General features: G+C 44.0%; 1 protein-coding gene and 1 long non-coding RNA gene across 4 annotated transcripts in view; one reads left to right on the plus strand and one right to left on the minus strand.

Annotated features, from left to right (window-relative positions):
- Nucleotides 1–7,465: 7,465 nt before the first annotated feature.
- Nucleotides 7,466–20,450, plus strand: part of SHANK2 (SH3 and multiple ankyrin repeat domains 2) — a 277,285-nt gene continuing 264,300 nt past the window's right edge. Inside the window, exons 1-2 of one of the 2 annotated variants that reach the window (XM_064425907.1) lie at nucleotides 7,466–7,579; nucleotides 14,424–14,538. The gene's annotated coding sequence lies outside the window, so the exon portion shown is untranslated. Of the gene's footprint in view, nucleotides 7,580–14,423; nucleotides 14,539–17,387; nucleotides 17,594–20,450 lie in introns of those variants that run through there. The other variant, XM_064425908.1, reaches the window with a different exon arrangement.
- On the minus strand, nucleotides 10,473–14,319 carry LOC135303776 (uncharacterized). 2 transcript variants are annotated; one of them, XR_010365154.1, is made up of 3 exons: nucleotides 14,178–14,319; nucleotides 14,009–14,099; nucleotides 10,473–12,579 (listed from the first exon to the last, which is right to left on the minus strand). It is a non-coding gene; the product is annotated as an uncharacterized LOC135303776 (long non-coding RNA). The 2 variants fall into 2 exon arrangements; XR_010365153.1 differs by lacking the exon at nucleotides 10,473–12,579 and having other exon boundaries at nucleotides 13,984–14,099.

The following is a 20,450-nucleotide window of genomic DNA, read 5'->3' on the forward strand; positions in this document are numbered from 1 at the left end:
TTTTCAGTCATTCAAGGCCCAGAGATTTATTTTGACACTGAGTGATTTTGCTCTTTCTTTACGTTACCTTGGAAAAACAAGTTATTAAATGATCATTTGGCTTGCCCTGCTGCTGGAGTCAGGAGCTGGCAGAGGTTGTCAAGGTGTCTCCAGGAGATGGTTGGTGACATTTTGAAGCTGGCACGTGTGGGAGCTGAGTTTCAGAGGGCACAGTGCCCTGTGAGCAGCTGCAACTTTGCTCTTTTAAGCTGCCTTTTACTTGCTTGAATAACTGTGGTTTTGATGAAACCAAGGAAAGTAGTGGTAAAGGGAATTAGATGTAATGACTGTAAAAAGAAGTGAAGGAGAAAGGAGACATCCACGGCCTCAGTGTAACTTATCTTTGACAAACTGATCTGTTATTTCTCACTGATGGAAAGGTTAAATCCATTAACTGGTGGTCTTCCACTGAGGACAGGGAGCTGACAAGGCATGAAGGGCTTGGGCCAACAAGACCACAAAGCCCTTGATCTTTGAATGCGTGGCTTTTATTGTCAGCAGCAGAGACGACTTGACTTTCATATGTTCCTCCTATGTGTGAGGAAGTGAACATAAATTAATAGGTACAGTCATTTCCTCTGGGTAAATCTATCTAAATGATCTGAAATACCAGGATGCTGAAAGGCTAATGGCTTCCCTGTCTGACATGATGAACATCTACAGCTGTTTGTGGAGCCAAAAGCAGGTCTGGGTGCTCGCTGTCTTTCAAAATCAGGTCACAGCACCAATCACATCTTTCTACACCAAATCCCCTTGATTTCAGTAAAATTTACATGGACTGGATGACAGCCTGATGTACTGAGGCTGTGTCTGACTTTCTAAATATTATAAGGCTTGGAAATGACTGCTCTGTTTGCCTTCTGAGAGATGTGAGACTACAGGTGGAATGTTCTTATCCCCAGCTGTTGAATGTGTCACTGTTTTGCACTTTTATCTATGCAACAGTCTGTAGTCAGACAGTCAAAGTGACAATTCATCAAATCTAGGGGACTTGTTGCCCAGTAATGGTTACACACATCCAGCCTTCCCCAGCAAATAAAACAGATTAGCCATAAAGCTCCTATTGTATACTTAATACATGGCTATTTAAATTAATGGGTTACCTGTGCCTTTACTGAGGTGTGTAAGCATGTGTGAGCTCCTCCACCACTGCAGTGAGAAGGAAAACAGGCTCCTGTGATCTTCAAACCCTTGTAATCTACAGACAGAACTCCTACTCAGTGATTTGCTACCACCAACTGTGGCCTGTGTTGTCACTTCAAATGAAGGACAGAAGAAAAATCAAGAGAGAAAAACCACGTCTGTTTCGTGTCCTTTCTTTTTGTCGAGGGTCTCTGTGATGTGCCAGCCATCAGACAGTAATCACATATATTTAATTTTTTGAAATTGATTTGCAGTTTGCGAGAGGCTGAGAAGCAATAAAGTTTAAGCTTACCTAACACCTGGTAGCATTAACTACAGTTCAGAAACTTCCAACTAATATAAGAGGGAACATAATTTGGATTTTGCAAGAAGCTGGATTTATGAATTCTTCATTCACTGTGACTAACTCATGCCCTTGGGAAAGTTTTCTCCCTCTCTATTTTACCAGATCTATGTGGAAAATGAACTTGGCACTGAAGGTGTTTATGAACTTTGGAAATTCTATGTAAATAAACCCAAGTAGTCAATGATTGGTAAATCATTGACATTTAACCTTAAAAAAATTAGTTTTTCTGCTCTTGTTTTCCAAAGGCTGCTGAGATGTCCCTGAGGTGCTGGTTGGTGAATGCTGACTAGAAGAGGGTAGTGCTTTGCTTTGTCTGCAAAGTGTAGATGATATTACTGCATAATAAAAGCTGGCTTTAGCAGGGAGCATCTCTTCCCCTTGAGCAGCCTCCTCCTTTGGCAGAGACAAGTTCCATGAAGTTCAAATGCATGTTCAGCTTGACAGCAGAGAGCCCTCATGGGTTTGATGAACTCCATCTTTTAACAACAAACTTCAATAAACTCTAACTTTTAAAGATGTGGAGCCTATGTAATCCCCACTTTGTATAACTCAGCTCTGTCAAAATCTTGTTGTGTAACTTCCAAGCAAACACGAGCCTTAGAAAATGGGTATTTATGGCTGTGAGTGGTTAAATGTGGCATATTCCTGATCCTGAGGAGTAAGTATTGAGACAGAAAACCTTAACATGAAAAGAAAAAATGTTAGTAACTATTCCTATTGGCAGGAAAAGGAGAACATCTGCTCAAGTCACTAGTGGTTTGTTGCCTGAGTTAGCAGCAGGGCAGCCTACAGCTAATTAGCTATGGCTTGATAAGAGAACAGAAGTGCAGTGGATAGAAATGTTGTCATCTGAAGTTGCTTGCAATCTCTCTAAAAGCATTAAAATGTGGCACTTGACTTTCCTTTTAAATTCTTTCCTTGGTATCTTAGGAAATTGCTGCAATGACTGCTTAGCTATGAGTGCAGACCCCCACTGAAACCTCTGTGCACGAAATGTCCTGATTTGATCTGGTTTTCATTAAAGCATTTCAGTGAGCAGTTGTCCATTCCTACCCAGAAATTTGCACATAAGCACATGCAAAGCACTGAGCACATCTCCCAAACTCCAGTTTAAACACAGATTTTCCCACATATGCTGGGGCAACACTGAGATCAGCCAGAATATGGAATTTGCATTCTTTTAAGCTTTTATTGTGGATCTGGTCTTGAGAGCACCAGAGCCAGGCTGAATTTGGGACCACAGGCTCCAAACCCCTCTCCTGCTTTTTTCCTAAACTCACCTTGTGCAGGGATCTCTCAGATTCAAAAGGGCTCTGTCCATTCCAGCACCTTTGAATCTCAGATAACTGCAGTTGGAGCTGGTGTAAGGGTGAGGTAATTGTGGGTGCCAACTTAATTAGCCTTGCATGTCTGTTATGTTAATTCCTAAGACAGGCCTGCTAATGTGTGGAAACGGGAATAATCTCCATTATGTTTCACTCTTTTCCTCAGTTCCTTGCAGTCTAAGTCTGTAATTTACATTTTGTGTAAGATGCTTCATTTTGGCATAGCTCCTGTGAGAGTTAAATGCTAAATTCCCTCGAGAAGAATATTTTAAAAAATGATACCTATTTTTATAGGCAGAGAAATTCTATGCACTTGAACACGGTGAGTAACACTTGTTTTCCATTGTATTTGTGACTGACACACACCTCTGATGAATCTTCTTTGGTCATCTGCACTCAGCTTTGTCTTCAGCCAAAAGTCTGGTAAATGAGCTGCTTCTCTGATTATTTCTGAGTGCATGGATGAGTGCTGCCTTCCAGTTTTATTACTGCCCAGATACAGTAAAGCACAGAGGTAAGTTGGGGAACATTCAGCAAAAGCCAGAGGTGCCACATTTAAATTCCAGTTTTCCTTTGCAGTGTCCTATTGTTCTCATTGATTTCAATTAGTTCAGGCAGGAAATCTCATTGATTAGAGGCTGTCAGAGGACGTGGGCTCCGAGTGAAGCAGAGGCGCAGCAGCACAACCTGCACACAGCACTGAAAGTGAGGAGATTCTTTAAAAACTGCATTTCTAGCTGGAGGAGTCCGTGCTGATGTGGAGGGAGGGTTGGGATGGCTGGGGTACAGCTGGTCTGGCCCAGGCTAAGGAGGGATTAAACCACACTCCTCCTCCTCCAGTCTGCAGATTAAGCAAGATGCCTTTGATACTGATGTGTAAAATTCTTTCCACACATTGCAAAGCCAATCCTATTTCTGTGGCTTGTTGTCCCTGGAACAGGAGTGGCAGTGGAGCAACCAAAGCACTGTGGACACTGGAGAGACACCAGTGGTTTGGAGGGTTGTGATGAAGTCCAACAGGCCAAGCCCTTAAAATAAACCATTGTGTCACTGTGTCATCGTGCTTGTAACCCGAGGGGGAAATGAATTAACCAAGGAAATCAGAAGAGACAAATCACAAAACCATCATAAGAAAGAAAAAAGGCACCCAAACCTTCAGTACAGGAAATCAAGTGATTTATTGTTTAATTTTTGCTGCATAGTAACAATTTTTGCTTTTATAATAATTTGTGGAAGAATTATTTTCTTCAATGTGAACGACGTAAGGAGGGGAAGTTAGGGAAGCATTTCATTATTTTTTTTAAATAGCAAGCAACTTGCAACAAATGACCCTTGGTATTTTATCTGTAATGGAAAAGGAACAGATTTCTTTCCTTGTCAGTCATTAATTCAAAAAAGTATTTTATCTTGGAGAGCAAGGAACCTAGTAAAAATTGACACAAAGTTTTTTTAATATTTAAATGCCTTATTATCTTAAAGGGCACAATAATCTTACATCAGGAGACATTCATGTATTTAACACCTCTTCCAGATCTGTGTCTAACTGGTACTTTTAATGACTTCTATTATTCTTGAAGAACATAAAGAACTGCTGGAGGAATCTATTCACAGACACAGGGAAAAAAAAAGAGTCTGCATTAATTTAACTTTATATTGGTTTAAGCTTAATAAACTGGCTTATTAAGGCAAACAGATAAACCATGTCTGAATAGAAGGGGTGAAATAATTACTGAAGAGGTATGGAAGCAAAGTACAATAATGGGATAAAGATGTCAAAACATCCCTCCTTAAAAGGGCTTAGGAAGTCAGAGAGTTTTGAACAGAAAAGGAAAAATAGAAAAGGAAAAATAGAAAAGAAAAATAAAAAAGGATTGGGAATTCAGTGGTGAAGGGCCTTAAGACTGAGAGGGTTGAGGCCTTGTCTTGTAAGCAAAAGCATCCTCCAAAATTATTTGAAAGATTTAATTTGGCCATGAGAGTACTTTTTATGGGGTTCGGAAAAGGTGCGAAAAATGCTAAATAAAATTTCTTAATAATTTATACAACTAGATCTTGTATAAGAATTCATAAGTTTGGAAAGTTATGAAATGCCAAGGAACATGTATGTGGGTTTTTTTTTAAAAGAAAATATTTAACTTTTTACCTCTTATACAAAAAAAAAAATCTGAATTTGAAGTCAGGCTTATTATTGCTTTAGTCCTACCTCAATTTCTTGTCATTCAGCTGATGTAGGATCTGTCTGACAGTTTAAAAAATCTTATAATAAACCTAATGCTGGACTTGCATTTGAAATTACCAGAATGCACTGAAAACAGGTCATTAATCTGAAACAATGCGAGGTTTAAAAGTCCTTGAAACTTCCTTTGCTATGAATAAGAACCATGGGTTTCATCCCACCTGCCCCTCTCAGCCTACAAAGTGTTCATTCTCCAGGCTGGTGTAATTAATAATCAGCTGTACCCATGGAAGGAAGTCCCCTGGAGCTGCACAGTTGTGTAATTCCTATGAAATATGGAGATTTGCTCTTGCTCCACCTCCTTTTCCTGAAGGATGAAATGTCACAGACAGAATTTCCTAATGCCATGTCCAAACTCTGAAGTTTTTCAGGCAACTGATAGTAGTTGGGGATGGCTGCTTTGCCCTGGTTTTCTTGGCTCAAGAAGCTCCTGAGGGTCGCCATAATGTTTTTTAAAAGGACTAAACCTACACATCCAGAAACTGAAAATTTATTCAATTATAGATAAAGCTTTGGACTTTTAACAAGGAAAAGTTTTAGACATAACAGTCAAAATGTAGGGGTTGCAAATTTGTGCTTCCAGCAGTATTTAGAATGCATTTGAAGGATGCTGAGTTTCTCTTGCATCTCAGGCATGGCAAAGATATGTGCTGTTTAATTTGGTCATACTTTGAGGCTATTCATGTGGAATTTGATGAATTAGATGTCAATAAAATATTTTTTGTTTCCACTTTTTGTACACTGGTCATTGGCTACAATATTGAGTTTTGAATTAAAGCATAAAAATTAATGAAAAAAACGTTGTTTTGTATGGTTCCCTCCCCACCTCTTTTGTTGCTGTTCAGTGTTTGCAAGTTTTTAATTGTAAAAGATGCTGTAGATGAAATTTTTTCTCCTTAGCATTGCTGTCCTATTTTCCCCATGATATCCCCAGGGGATCTAACATGAGTTTAAGTAAGTCCATTTTTTCTCGACTGACAGAGCAAATGTTCAGATGCTTTAAAATTTAAAGAGCAAAATGTAGGCATGGGTAAATCAGCTCAGAAGAGGTAGGAAATTCCCGTTCAAGCCAAATAGTCTTCTTTTGGTTTTTTTGCTTGCTTAATTCCCCTCGGTTTTGTTTGCTTTTAATTTCCCATAAGGATGTTGCATTTTGAGAGCTTGGCATTCCCAATATCTAAAATCTCTGTGTTTCATCAGGGACTTGCAACCAGAAGGGAGAATGATGTGTGAACTTTGCCAGTGAATGCACCTGTGGGCACAGGTCCTCTTGCATGAAAATTATTTTCATGGCTGAATGTTCATTAATATTAATGAGGTAACACAGTTGCTCTGTATATATTAAAGAATATTCCCCTTTTCAAGGACATTACTTATTTGAAGAAGAGCTACCACAGTAAAAAAGTTTGGTAGCTGTACAAAGCAGTTCAGGAAGTCCAAAAGAGAGTTACTGAAGATTTTGATATGCCTTTTTCTGTTCTGTGCAGTTTGAAATGGTTTAAATAGAAAAAAAAAAAAAAAAGTATAGTTTAAATGGAAAAAAAATGTGCTTATGAGTTGACACCTTCAAATAGTCTGAAATCCATATTCTTGTGTGGAGTATCTCGAGATTTGCTCTACACGGCAATATTGATTTAAAGTTCGAGTTCTTTGAGGATAAAAAGAGTCCAAGATATTCTGAGGATAACATTTTGCCGCGGCCCTAACTTCGTTGCATCCACCAAGGACCGTGGTTCTCCCGTCTCCCGGTCCTTCCCGAGATCGTAGCTGGGAAGGGCTGTGTGAGGTGCAGGGCGTGCCGTGACAGCCTGCGGTGCCTTTGGGCTGCCCTGCCGAGCCGTGGCTGCCCCTGGAGCCGCTGCGGGCCCGTTCGGAGGATGCGGGGACACGGCAGCAGCAGCGGCGGAGCGTGCGGGACCCGCACATCGCTGCCCGCATCTCCAGCCGGGATCGCCCCCGGCTCCACAGCCGTGCCCCCCGCACGCTCGTGTTGAGCCTGGCGCCTTCCATTCCCTGGGAAACCGGCGTGGCGGAGAAGTTTCTGACGGAGCCCTCAGCCCCAGCAGCCGCAGCGGAGCCCCTGACAGCCGCCCCGTGCCGGGATGCTCCCGCTCAGCTGAGCGCGCTCGGGCCGGTCCGGGAGCAGCAGGATTAAAAAAAAAAAAAAAAAAAACCAAGAAAAGGAGCGTGCGGGCAGCCGCGCTGGCTGAGGGCCGAGCTGGGACAGCCCCCGGCGCCCCGCGCAGGTGCCCGCGGCGCTGAGGGGGCCCGGCCGGGGCGGGGACGCGGCCCTGGGAGGGAGCGGCCGCGGCGGCGAGGCGGGCGCTGCCAGGGCGAGCCGGGGGGCGGCTCCCCGGACCGGCCCCCCGGGAAACGCGGCCCCAGCGAGCCCGGGAGAACCGGAGCAGGCGGCGGCGGTAGCGGCGGGCGGTGCCGGGGGCATCGCGGCGCTGCCCGCTCCGAGGGACCGGCGCTGTGCCCACCTTGCAGGTGAACCGGGGCGTGAGGGGAGGGGCGGCGGCCGCGGGACCCGTGAAGGGCTCCCCTGAGCTCCGCGGCGGAGTTTCGGAGGCGCATCCCCCGCCCGCGGCTGAGGCGGGAGGTCCGGCTGCTCCTTCCAGGCAAGCGGCACCTCCTGCCCCGGCTGCCGAGTGGGAACGGGGCGGTGAGGGGATGGGCAGGTGGAGATGAGGGGATGGGGAGGTGGAGATGAGGCGATGGGGATGGGGAAGTGTGGGGATGGGGCAGTGAGGGGATGGAGAGGGGACGGTGAGGGGATGGGGAGATGAGGGGATGGGGAGGTGGCCGTGAGGGGATGGGGCAGTGAGGGGATGGGGCAGTGAGGGGAGGGGGCAGTTAGGGGATGGGGATGGGGCCGTGAGGGATGGGGATGGGGCACTGAAGGGATGGGGAGGTGGCCGTGAGGGGATGGGGATGGGGCCGTGAGGAGATGGGGCAGAGAGGAGATGGGGCAGTGAGGGGATGGGGCAGTGAGGGGATGGGGAGGTGGCAGTGAGGGGATGGGGCACTGAAGGGATGGGGAGGTGGCCGTGAGGGGATGGGGATGGGGCCGTGAGGAGATGGGGCAGAGAGGAGATGGGGCAGTGAGGGGATGGGGCAGTGAGGGGATGGGGAGGTGGCAGTGAGGGGATGGGGCACTGAAGGGATGGGGAGGTGGCCGTGAGGGGATGGGGCACTGAAGGGATGGGGAGGTGGCCGTGAGGGGAGGGAGCGCAGTGGCCCCGGACGGGCGGTGCAGGTGGAGCCGGCGCTCACGGTGGGGTGAGTGGGAAGGCTGAGCGGGGCACAAGGGCGTCCCGGCTTCTCGGCACTCAGGGGAGAGGGCAGGAAATAAGGGAGGATGCGAGGAAGGATAAATCCTCGCTCAAACGCAGAGCTCGCTCCCCTCACGCTGTAGGACCCCGAGCATCAGGGTGAGGTAGGAGAGGGGAATGTGAGTGTGGATAGCAGGAAAGTGCTTTCTAAGGGCTTCCCGCAGTAGTAAAAGCAGTGGGAAATTGAATCAGGCCTTGCTCTTCAACACAGGAGAAGTCACACAACCTCCCTGCAAGTGACTGAATGCTCTGGTGAAAAGATTCTTCTCCCGAAAGTTTTTACATCCTTGCCTTTTTTCTATCTTCCCTTCCTCCTGTGGCCTTGGCTCTGTTTAAGTCCTCTCAGAATAACCTGCCTGTTGAAGGGACTCTCTGTCAAGGGAGGAAAAAAAAGTCTTTGAAAACAAACGCTATCTTTGTTTAAAGCTATTTGTGTATCAAGGTTGTGACTTAACTATGAAAGGGAATGGGTCTCCCTGGCTTACATTAAAAACACAATAACACATTAAAACAATCTGAATCTGGGGAGATAACTGGGCTGAAATGCAATTCAGCAGAGAGACCTTAATGCAGGTTTTACAGTACCTCAACTCTCTGGTGAATCAATAGGTAATTAGTGGTGGGTCTTTTCTTTTTGTGTGTTATTTGAAGAAATTCTTCAGGCTAGAGGTGGTAATTGATAATATTTTTAATCTCTTCCTGAGGCTTGTAGCTATGATTTTTAAAGTATTTTTCAATCCAGACCATTCTATAATTCTGTGATGCACAGGTTTAGATTTAAGACAGCAAGAAAAGGGTGAAATAGGGATCCACCCTTTCCAGGTTCCTGTGTTGTTTAAAAGTTGCAGCTGCACCCTGTGAGCTGGGGTACCTGCTGGAAAACGTTTGGATTGGTTGCTGGATGCCATCACTTGTTCCCAGTCCCAAATTTGATGGCCCATATGATCTTACATCTAGCAGGTATGAGCAATATACAGGTATATATCAGGTATTTGCAATAATTTTGTGCAGGCAGGTACAAAAACTCCAAACTACAAAGCAGCTTTGGTGTTTCTTCTCTCACCATAGTGGGTTTGGCCTGAAAGAATTAAAGCTGCAAAAAGTAGCAGCTAAATTCAGGTAGGGAAGCCTGAACCAGAAGAAATGTTACTCCTGCACACCTTTCCTAGGAGTCCTGCTGTAAACTAGAAAGGACATCTGAGGGAGGGGTCCTGCAGCTTTAGGAAGTGTCTGTCAGAGGCCGGCTGGGAATTGTGGTGCTCTTTCCCCAGCCCAGCCAGGAGTGCTCCAAAGGAAGTGAATTATGCAGGAGGCTCCACGGGCTTGATCAAATTTCTGTCTTGAGTTTCCCTGCAGGCTCGGGTTTCACGGCTCCTGAGGTCGGCCTGTTCTGCTGGGCTGGAGGAGTGTTCTCAGTGTCAGAGAACTCTGAGTTTCCAGAGAAGCCCCTCAGAGCCCCAGCATGACGTAGGTCTTCCCATCAAACTAGTTTTCCATTAATTAAAAAAGTAGGCACCCTAGATAGCATGAGCTCCTTGGTGAGGATAGTGGAGAGAAGTTATTTATCTTCAGCCTTTTAATCCTTTCCTCTTTGTGACCTTTGCTTATTTCATCTGCGTTAGTTATTCACAGCTCTGGCAGGCCTGAAATGGCTTTGCAGAGACCTACAGGAGCATGACTGCTCTATTTTCTAACTTCTCAATCTTGTCCTAATCAAAAATGTAAATACATGCATAATGATTTGCATGTCATTAACTTCCAAAAACCACCCTCATGCTAAAATCAGTGTTTTTTGAAACCCAATTTTCCTGACTGCCTGAGAAGTTACACCTGGAATTCGCAAACCATGAATTCAGAGAACATAAACTGCTTTCAGCACTGCTGTTTACTTTCTGCTTTATTTTTTGTTTTCCGTTCCATCCAGGGGAGAACAATAAATTAAAAAAATGCATTGATAGTCATTTTTGTAACCAGTTTCTTTCTTCAGTCTTCATACTGAAGGCAGAAATACTCAAGAGAAAGACTTGAGTCTTCATACTCAACAGAAAGTTTCAAAATTAGAAATGAACAAAGTTGGTGTGGTGTGTACTCACTGTACACTCATTATGCCACAACTCATTGTGATCATTTACGAGCCGCGCATCTAACGCATTCCAGAAATTCCAGAGAAGTGCGGATGGGAGCTTGCAGATTTTGAGGAATACAGGGAAACCGGGAGAAAACAGTGTCCTTTTGAGCTAGGCTGGCAGTGTAGCTGCCCCTGGATTTCGGTTTCCCTGGCACAGAGTGCCCGCTTTGTGTGTGAGCTGAAGGATCTGGCTGGGAGTGTCTGTGTGGAGCAATCAGCAGCCCGGGATGCGGCACGGGCGCTTTGCCAGCAGTTTACAGGAGCGTGCTTTTGCCTGATGTCAGAGACGCTGGGAATGAGAATTCCCGGGATGTGGCGCGGCTGCGGAGGTGTCTGTCACTGCCGTCTCAGGGAGGCTGAGTGCGCGCGTTTGACGGAGGAGTCGCTGCACATTTAAGGATGAGCAGATGAGGCTGAATTCCCGTTAAAAACCCAGGGCCTGGAATGCGCCTTTGCTATGCATGGCTTGCCCAGAACTCGGGGCTTGTTTTAATACGCTGCCTTCAAGTCGGTGAGTCCGGGAGCCAGCGCAGGGTTACCCTGGATCAGATGCCAGAGCGTGTAAGGGCTCTCTGGAAAAGCTTTGGAAACAGGATTAACAGCAGTGCTGCAAACCCCGTGTGCTGCTGGATGTGTTACACTGTGGTTACAAACACGAAATCCCTTGGGAGCAAACAGAAAGTGCCACTGCCATTCAGTGGAGCAGCTTGAACATGTCCCTTCTTTCAGGAAGGAGGGGAAAACTGTGTGCAGCAGTTCTGTTGATACAAAAAAAAGGGATCTAAATAGCAAGATAAAATATATGGCAAACTGTGGATCAGCTTGAAGTTCCTGTGATATTTGAAAAAGCATTTTGGTTTCTATGCTAGGACACAAGCAGCTGTCTGATGCCTCAGATATATTTCACACTCAACACTGCTTTTGTGTTAAAAATCAAAGGTGTATGATCTCCCACTTAGAAAAAAAAAACCCAAACAAACAATTTTTTTAGAAACCGGTTAGGACACTGTGATGAGAAGAAGCAGGAGAGGGCAGTGCACCCGTGTTCACTCCTGAGCATGGACTGTGCTGCTGTAGCATGTGAGGAATGTGCATTGTGTTCAGGACACCCAGGAGGATCTTGGTGGCCGTGCATGGTTGAGCAATGGGATGCTTAATGAGGGGGTGCTGAGCTGTGCAGTCAGCGTTGTGCCAGCACCACCTCACAGGCATCAGCGGCTGTGACTGCCTCCACAGTTCAGTAAAATAGGCCAGTGGCTCTGCTCCATCCCCAGGGCCAAAAGGCACAGCTCCCTCCCACGTGCTGAGCTCGCTCCTCTCCAAAACAGAGTGCAACCGGCCAGGCTGGCTGTGCCCAGAAAAAGGGTGGGACTGACCAGACTCGCTGTCAGAAATGGAGCCCTTAAAGTCCTATATTTGGATTCTAAATATCACTGATCTGGGTTTTGGTAGCACCATCACACTTCACCTCGTACACCAGCTCATCACTGCAATTTCACTCACAGTGCACGAGTGCTTTTGTTTAATTAAACTTTACTGAAGAAATATCAGCAGTGACAACATGAGAGAATTGTAATGAGATGCAGCTGGAAATACACTTCTGGGACTAACATCCTGTCAATTACAAACAGAGGATGTTTACTCTGTCTGAGTAAATTTTGAAAGTGAACCTCAGAAAAGCAGTTAGTTAAACTCCGAAGCTGTGAAACCAGTATCTTAAAGTTTAAATATAAAGTTCAGTCACCAGAGTGTAACAGAGAATACATTCACCAGTCTTTAATCTGATGTTTTATCAAGATAGTTCTCCTTTAATTTGCATTACCACTTCAATATAAATATTTCAAATCATCCAACCATTCCACTGTAGTGAATTTTACCTGTGGATGTGAGAAGAGACTTGAATAGTGCATCTTGAATAGTTTGAATTCTGCAGATGATACATTCACATTGCTGTGTCTGGTAGGGAGATCTGTTCCTGCATCATTTCTCATAGCTGGTGGTAGCAGCTGGAAAGAAGCTGAGGGAAACTGAGGGAAAAATGTAGGGGAGAAGGAAGGAAGAGGGCAGATATTAAAGAAAAAGAGAAGTAGAGATGGAGAGAAATGACCAAGAGTTATTCCCAAACAGGGATAAAGTGTTTGCAGTGAAAAAGGCAACAAGTGTTAGAAAAAGTCCTTAAACCGCCACTTATTTAATCCTGCTGGTGAAAGAATCTCTGCTTCTAGTGGAAAACTGATGTCCCTGTTTCCCAAACATTTAACAAACATAAAATGCTTTCCCAAATTTAGCTTTACTCCAAATACAACCTTTTGGCTTCCTGCATTTCTGATTGAACTGGTGCTCTCTTTCTTCATTAAGCTGTAAAAGTCACAGTTAGTCAGTTTTGCCCTTGAAAATCTCTGATGTTGCCTTAGGTGTAAAAGATTCTCCCCATCCCGGGGAATATTTTAAAAGTCTTGTCTCAGAATTTTTTACTAAGAAAGCTGGATCTACGTCTTGGTAACTTGAGGTGTCACTGATGGTGTGTTTATATGCCAGCTCCAACAAAATTTTTAACCAGAATCTTCAATTAAACAAGGCACACAATGAAAGAATTTGAAATAAGACTTTTCTGGGTACAAGGAGAAGCTTTAGTGATGAGAAAAGCCTGAGCACAGATCCCATGAAACCAATATTAAATGAGGGCTGATGGCAGAAACTGTGATGTGTAGTAGCCTGGTAGTGAATTATGTTGATGTTCCTCATATATTTTGAAAGCAGCTTTTCCAGGCCAAGAGAGTGATGTGAATAGGCAGTGTCACTGGGAACCATGCTGAGTTTTGGCTAAGACACATTTTTATTAAAATTGATGTGTACCAACACTTTTCCATCTCTATTTTCAAATGTTTTACTGTCGCACGTGGAGATGTTTTTCAATTCATCAAAATCCAGTGCACTGAGTTTCTCCACCACAGAACATTCCCACCTGAGTCTTTCCCACTCCCACGCTGCAGATGGGAAAGAATGGGACAGCTGCTCCTACTGGTCACCTCCTCCCCAGATCTGATTGACAATGAAATGTATTAAAACCTGTGCCACTTGCCAGCCTCTGGGTTACCCCCAGGGCACATCCTTACAGCTTAGATACTTCCAGAGAGAGTAAATTTGAACCCAGCAGGTGAGTGGCCTGTGGAAATCTTCCAGCAGGCCTTTCAGGCCAGCTGCTTTCCTCTGGGAGCCCCCCAGAGCATGGCAGTGCTGGAGCAAGCTCAGCAGTTTGGCCCCTTAATTCAGCCTGGCGTGTGTTGATGTCTGTGGCCACTGCTCCTGACAGCAGATTCTGGAGCACACTCTAAAGGACCCTGGCTGCATGAAAACATCCTGGCTTCTGAGATGATCTCTATCCAATTAGACAACATTCTCCTAGGACAGGACTGGGCGTAGCACATTGCTGTGAGTTTTGTTTCTGTGCATTACTTTAATGATGCTGCCATCAGCGCGGTGGACCGGACAATTTCTGTCTTCTCCAGGAAATGCTGGGATAGGGTTTTCTGAAGCATGCTACAGCCTGGAAAACATAAGCCAGATGATATCCATTCCTACTGCTGCTGCTCACCTACCCTTTGTTACCCTCTTTGGGTCAGACCTGGAAAAGATGAAAAGTTTCAAGTGGCATGGCAGTTTTCTTGGTAGACAGGCTTGTCTTCCTGTCTGCTGTAGGTTATAAGGATGTAATTCCTATTAGGACAAGCAGGATGTGCCAGCTGTGGGTTCCTGAGGGAAGGAATGGAGATGTTCTTCTTGCCATCATCTCTCTGAAATGGGCCTGAAAGCTGCTTGGGAAGTCAGCAGCTCACAGAAATGTAATGCTTTCCCTGCTTTTTGCTTCCAGCCCTGTTCCATCCCCTTGGATCCATTCTCTCCCCATTGGAACTATCCCACCAGGACAGAGGAGCAGGCTTGTCCTTGTGGATGCCCTCAGAACCGCTCCAATCGTGTGTACAGAGGTGAGGTCACAGGGGCACAGAGGCTTCTCACAGGGGGGAAATCCATTTCAGAATCAACACTGCAAATCCCTCCTGGCATTTCACCCCACAGGACTTGTCTCACACCTGTGGGTGCTGGTTTTCCCCTGTTTTCTGCAAAACTGAACTGAGCTCACCATTTTTCATGTGTTACAGAGGGCAAACGTGCACCACTTTGCCATCAGCACAGTGTTTACCTGATAGTAAAGATCACCCTAAATGAATATTTGAAAATGTTATCATGGAGCAGCTTAACTTCTGGCAAATTCTGCTTTTTTTCCTCTGGCCTTTGCACTTGTACAGTCAGGTCTGAAAAGTGTGTCACTGTGAATGCCACTTTGCTTGTCAGTCAATTAAACTGAATGTGCAGGATAAAGCCAAGTCAAATTTTTATACTTCAGAACCCAGGGAAAACGTTTGAGAAACAAAAGTGTTTATTTTCTCCACTCGGAGGTCCTCAGCTGGTATCAGCAGCTGTGCTGAAGTTGGTTATTTATGCCAATATTCAGACTTCAAAACTGCAAGTGTTAATGCAGAGAGCTGCCCTTAAATGCCACATGGAAGAAAATATGTCAAGGTCTCTAAAAGATTCATACCACAAGAAAGCAGTCCAAGGCAGTATTTTGCTTTTCTCTTCTTCTTCTTTTTTCTGTTCCCTTCCTCTGATATCCCAATAACACTGAATTCCCTGTTTTTCTCCTGAGGAGAGTGATGTTTCCCACACAGCTGAGTGATGTCTGTGCAGTGCCTGATATCCCATGGAGCTGGATCATGGGGCTCTGTTTCTTTGTTTTCCAGGGCATTGGATTTTTAATCCCAAATGTTTGTGTATCACAGTGTTGGTGACTGGTGGCTTTTGCACTTCCCCTTCTATAGAGGACGTGATCTTAATTTTTAATGAGTTCCTGAAATAAATACCTTCCTATGTTTCAAAGCACAAAAGAGAAAAAGGAGACTTTTTCAAAGTTTAACTCAAAACTTAAACATTTCCTTGAAATTTTCTCTCCTGTGGTAATCCACCTGTTTGATATGACTTTCTCTTTTGTCAACAAAGCTGGGCTAAAACTTTGAGGATGACTCTGAAACTCTCCTCCCATGAGACTTCAGATTGACAAAGAAGGTACAAATCTTCATGAAATTAAACTCATCAAATGATGTATTGCTCTCTTTTTGTGCAAAGCTTCCTTACTTGCCAAACCAGATGGGACAAAATACCGTGCAAATTATGCTGAATGCAGCAGTTTGTCTCTCAGTAATACCTGTTTAGGAGAAAATGCATGTGGAATTTTTTGGGAACAGTTTGCTCATGCTTGTGACTTCTATTCAGAGTGGCAGAATACTGTGTAGTACAAAATGACATGTGCAGTAGTATATTAGTTAATTGATATTTATTGATATTAAGAGTCTATAATTTTTAACTTAAACTGAAAATAATATCCTACTAAGATAATCAGATATCAATATTTCCTTACTGGTCAGCTGGAAGTGTGAAATGGTCCTGTGAAGTGTAATCTAAATAAAAACTTATCATAATTTATACTCCATATCAGTGTAATCATTAACCCAAGCCTTGCTCCACAATGTTGCTGCAATTCCTGTTTTTATTTGTTTCCTTCCTAGCTCTCTTAGCACTTGGCTACAGCTGAATTGTTTATGAAATTGCTGTTCAGTATTTCAGCTTCTCTCCAGTCTGTCAACTTCTGCTTTGAAAATTACTTTTGTCTCTTTTTAAAATTAAAAACCTGCTTTACCTACCTGGTAGTTTTAGCTTTTCAGTTTGAAATCTGGATTTTTAAAATTTTTCTTTTTTTCCTTTTTTTTTTGTTAACAGTCTATTCTATTGTAATGTCTCAGTAAGTAACTATTTACGATAAATTTTATTATGACAAAAAATATTTAAGTTAGGCTTAAGTTTGTCACATCCACAGCATTGACATGCACTTTGTCCCAAGGAAAAAACCCCAACCCACTTGACCTGCTGTTTATAGAGCAGTTTATAAAGTGCAGTCCATATGAATGAAAATTGTTCTGTTTTTTTTATTTTTTAAAGTCTATATTGGATAAGTACCTCCAGTGTTTAAGGATGCTTAAGGAAAGACTTTCCCAATAGGGCAAATATGCTGCAATGACATGAAGGTGGTGGATTAAGTTGGGAACCATTGTTCATTGAGCTCTGCACCATGAGAGATGTAAGCTGGTATCAGTAGTTGAAATTTGGGGCTAAAATTTGCTTTAGAATGGATAAAGGACATTTTTGCATGGTGGATGTTGTACTGTGAGGGCTTTGGAGAATGTGACTACAAAGACAAAGCTTTTAGTAAGGGTAAGAGTCCTCTTGGGACAACACAAAGAGATTCCCACTGCTGCTCTCTGAGCAGGACTGGGGTAAGCCCAGACCTCTGTACACGAGTGCTGCTGAACTGGGGAGTGTGTCCTCCTCATCCCTGCTCTTCTCTGCTCACTGTGGGGAAAAAAAAAAACAAAAACAAACCAAAACCTCAGCAAAGCTGGCAACAAAGTACTGCCAGCACAAATGGTGTTGGAAGGCTCTTAGGAGCTGGGTTTTATTTGGGGAAAATAGAAATTGATGAAATTGATTTTTTAAAAAAATTTTCTCTCTATGAAATGATGTCTTGATTGTAGGCACACAGTTTGTGGTGATTGGGAGTGGGGCTGGGCTGAGCCTCATCCCCAGTGGCACAGCTGTGAGCAGCACTGACAGCAATGAGCCAGGGAGTGCCCAGGGGCACTGACCAACCCCCAAAGGGAGCAGAGGCACACAGGGGCAGGGCATCAGCACGAGGGGATAAAAGGCTGGGCTAAGGAACAGCACGGGCACGTGCCTGAAGCTTTTTGAAGTGATGGGATGTTACTCTGGATGGGTGGATGCTTAAAGCCTTCTGAAATTGTATGGTGATGCTCAGTATATTGTGGCCATCTCAGCTGTGACGTATGCTGTGACATCTTGATGGATGCCAGGTTTTCTGAGCTTCTAGCAAGTCCAAAAATTAACCCCAGTGCATTATGGGGAAACTTGGTAAGCTCTTAATTGAAAATATTGCATCTCAGGTGGGACTTCTACTGATAAGGTTGTGTTCTAATCTGTTCAAAACATTGTTTGCAAATAGAACAATGGCTAATGAGCAGGAATATCCAATTTGCTAATTGTGCTGCTAATAGGCTATTAACAGGCTGATCCTGTTTGCACTAAGTGATGGCACTTGTTTCAGGTTGCTTCCTGTTGTGTTTAGCAGTATGCTAAGCCGGTGCTCCTGTGATTTGTCCTCTGAAGGATCTCCCAGTTTGTCTGGGGCTGGTAATGCCATCGTGTTCCGGATGCCAATAGGAAAAATATAAGGATATGGCTGGTAGGAGTTGTGGTGCTTTGGAGATGCAGCCACTCACACCACTCTGCTGTCCAGACAGGAAAAGAGTAGGGCTGGGGCCTGAGTTTCACATATTTATATCATGACTTAATGTCTTTGTTCTTTATTGCTTCCCCAATACCCCAGTTATTCCTGTGAATGTAGCATGGAAAACTGACCCTTGCACAACACTGTCTTTCTGAATTGGGAATAATCAGCTCCATTTCCAGTGCTGTGTGTTTGGAATTGGTTTTGCCCAATTCACTTCATGTGTCGCTGCATGTTAATCAGCTTCCTATTCAAATTGCCTTTTCCTTCCCCAGTCATGTCTCTCCTGCTCCTCCCTGTTGCCAGCTTCTCTCCTCCCTTCAGATTTCTCACAAACCTTGTTGAAAGTTGAGCTGGAAATGCTCAGAGAGCGATGTTAAGTTTTGCTATTTGCTGCAGCTCCACAGACAGCTCCTGGTTCCTTCCCTGTAAGAAACTGGACCCAGAGCTGTTTGTAGGAGGAAGTTCACTCCTGGGAATCCCCCAGGATAGCTCAGGATGGTCCAGCTGCTCAGGTCTTACTCTGGATTATTGCCAATAATGGCTTTTGCAGCTATTCTGTGCTCCCTGCTGTTCTTTCTTTCACATAACCAGGAAAGCATTCTCTGTCACCTGGAGGTTAAAGAATTGCTTAATGGAAGCCTTATTAATCTTTTAGCAAATGAGTGTTTTTATATTTCACACACACAATTGTGCTCTTTGAAGTTGCAGGGACTTTCTTTTTTTTCTGTGGTGCACCTTGTAACTGTGTCTCAGGTCACGGTGACATGGTGCACATTAGTTTTGCTTTGTTCCTGACAGACACACACAGCTTGTCTTTTCTGGGTGAGGAAGGAAAGGGCTGTTTCTCTCTGAGGTTGCATTTGAATAAAAAAACCCCTCTGTTTCTCAAGGTAATGGTCACTCAGAGGCTGCTGCTACCCCATGTATATTGAATATTTGAATTCAGTTAGCAGGCTGCATGGCCATGTATTGCTTAGTGGTGTATTAACATTTATTTTTTCATGGAAGGTCAGGTCTCCATACAGCAATCTCCATGTTTGTATAGCTGCTCTGTAATAGAGGAATGTCTTTTTATGTGTGTGTATGACTTTAATACTTACTTTTGGGGCATCAATTTCCTTAGTATTATATTATTTCATAGTTTTTATGCGTGGGTACACAAACAACTTTGTGGATAACAAAGCTAAGTCACAAGGGCAGGACTGACTAACCTGTTCAGGGCAGGGAACAAACTGAATAGAAGAAACACATGACTAAAGACAGAGTGACCCATGTTTGAAAGTGAGAGAAAAATGTATGTGGTTTAATTGTGTTTACACTTTGTGTACTTTAGGCAGTGCCAAGTTTGTGCAAATAGAAGACCTTAAATTACATTGATACAGTGAGTGGGGATGCAGACCTTCAATTCAGCACCCAGAGCCAGTACAACAGAGAGCCTCAGGGCAGGGCTGACAAACTGGTGCCAAACTCCCCTCGTGGCACTTGGGATGTCACAGCAGCATGGGTGACACTCCCAGGGGGATGATGTGCTCAGTGAGGGGCAGTCAGTGTGACACAGCCGTGTCTCATGGCTGCTCCACTGGAGACAGCTGGAGTTAAGTGTCCTTTACATCAAATGCCAGGAGCTGCCTGCTTGGGGGTTTCTTTTCCAGCTGTAATTCTCCTGTAATGAGCATTTCAGTGTGTTTTCAGCAAAAGTAAATAAGTGTTGCATAATTTGCTTGATTGGCATGGGTTTTATTGGTCCAGCTTGAGCTCTCCATTGAGATTCGTGTACATCTGTCAGTTTTATTCTTTTTTTTCTCCCATCCCTTTATCAGGAATGTATTTGCCTGGGAACACTGGCTTCCCTGGGTTGTTAAGGAGACTCAGCATTTATACCTGGTTGTTTTAAACCAAGATTGTTATTTTAATGCATTGCTTGCATGTGGCTTTCCAAAATGCTTACGAATTTCTAAGTTGTGGAACTCTTTATATTCTTCCATTTGTTGTGCTTCCAGTTTCCTTGAACCTTGGTTCTTGCTATCTGTGTTCCTGAGGGAAAGAAGAGAATCCTATCTCAACTTGGACTGGATAAAGGGGTCCATGTCCAGATCTTGTTGATCTGGGAGAAATTGAACAACCTGTATTTTGACAAGTAACCCACACAATTTTTAAGATGCTTGTGGTTCTCCCTTTTCTTACTTGTTTTGCTTGTAATTTTCTCCGTGGAGAACCCATGCACCATCAGTTTAATTAGGCCTGATTAATTTCTTGAGATTGCAAGGCTGCAGCTCTTAACCTTTGTGGCTTGTTATGTACATGGTGGTTTCCTTGCCAGACCTTCACCAAAATTTAGATTACCACAGATGTTTTCTTTATTATTGAGATGACTGCCATAGTAGTTTTTGTAAGAGCAGTTAAATCTTCCTGGAGAGACTGATGTACTTATTTGAAAATTATTCAAAATATTGCATTTTGAATTGCAATATATTGCAC

This window comes from Passer domesticus, chromosome 6, assembly GCF_036417665.1.
Source record: "Passer domesticus isolate bPasDom1 chromosome 6, bPasDom1.hap1, whole genome shotgun sequence".
Classification (NCBI taxonomy): Eukaryota; Metazoa; Chordata; class Aves; order Passeriformes; family Passeridae; genus Passer; species Passer domesticus.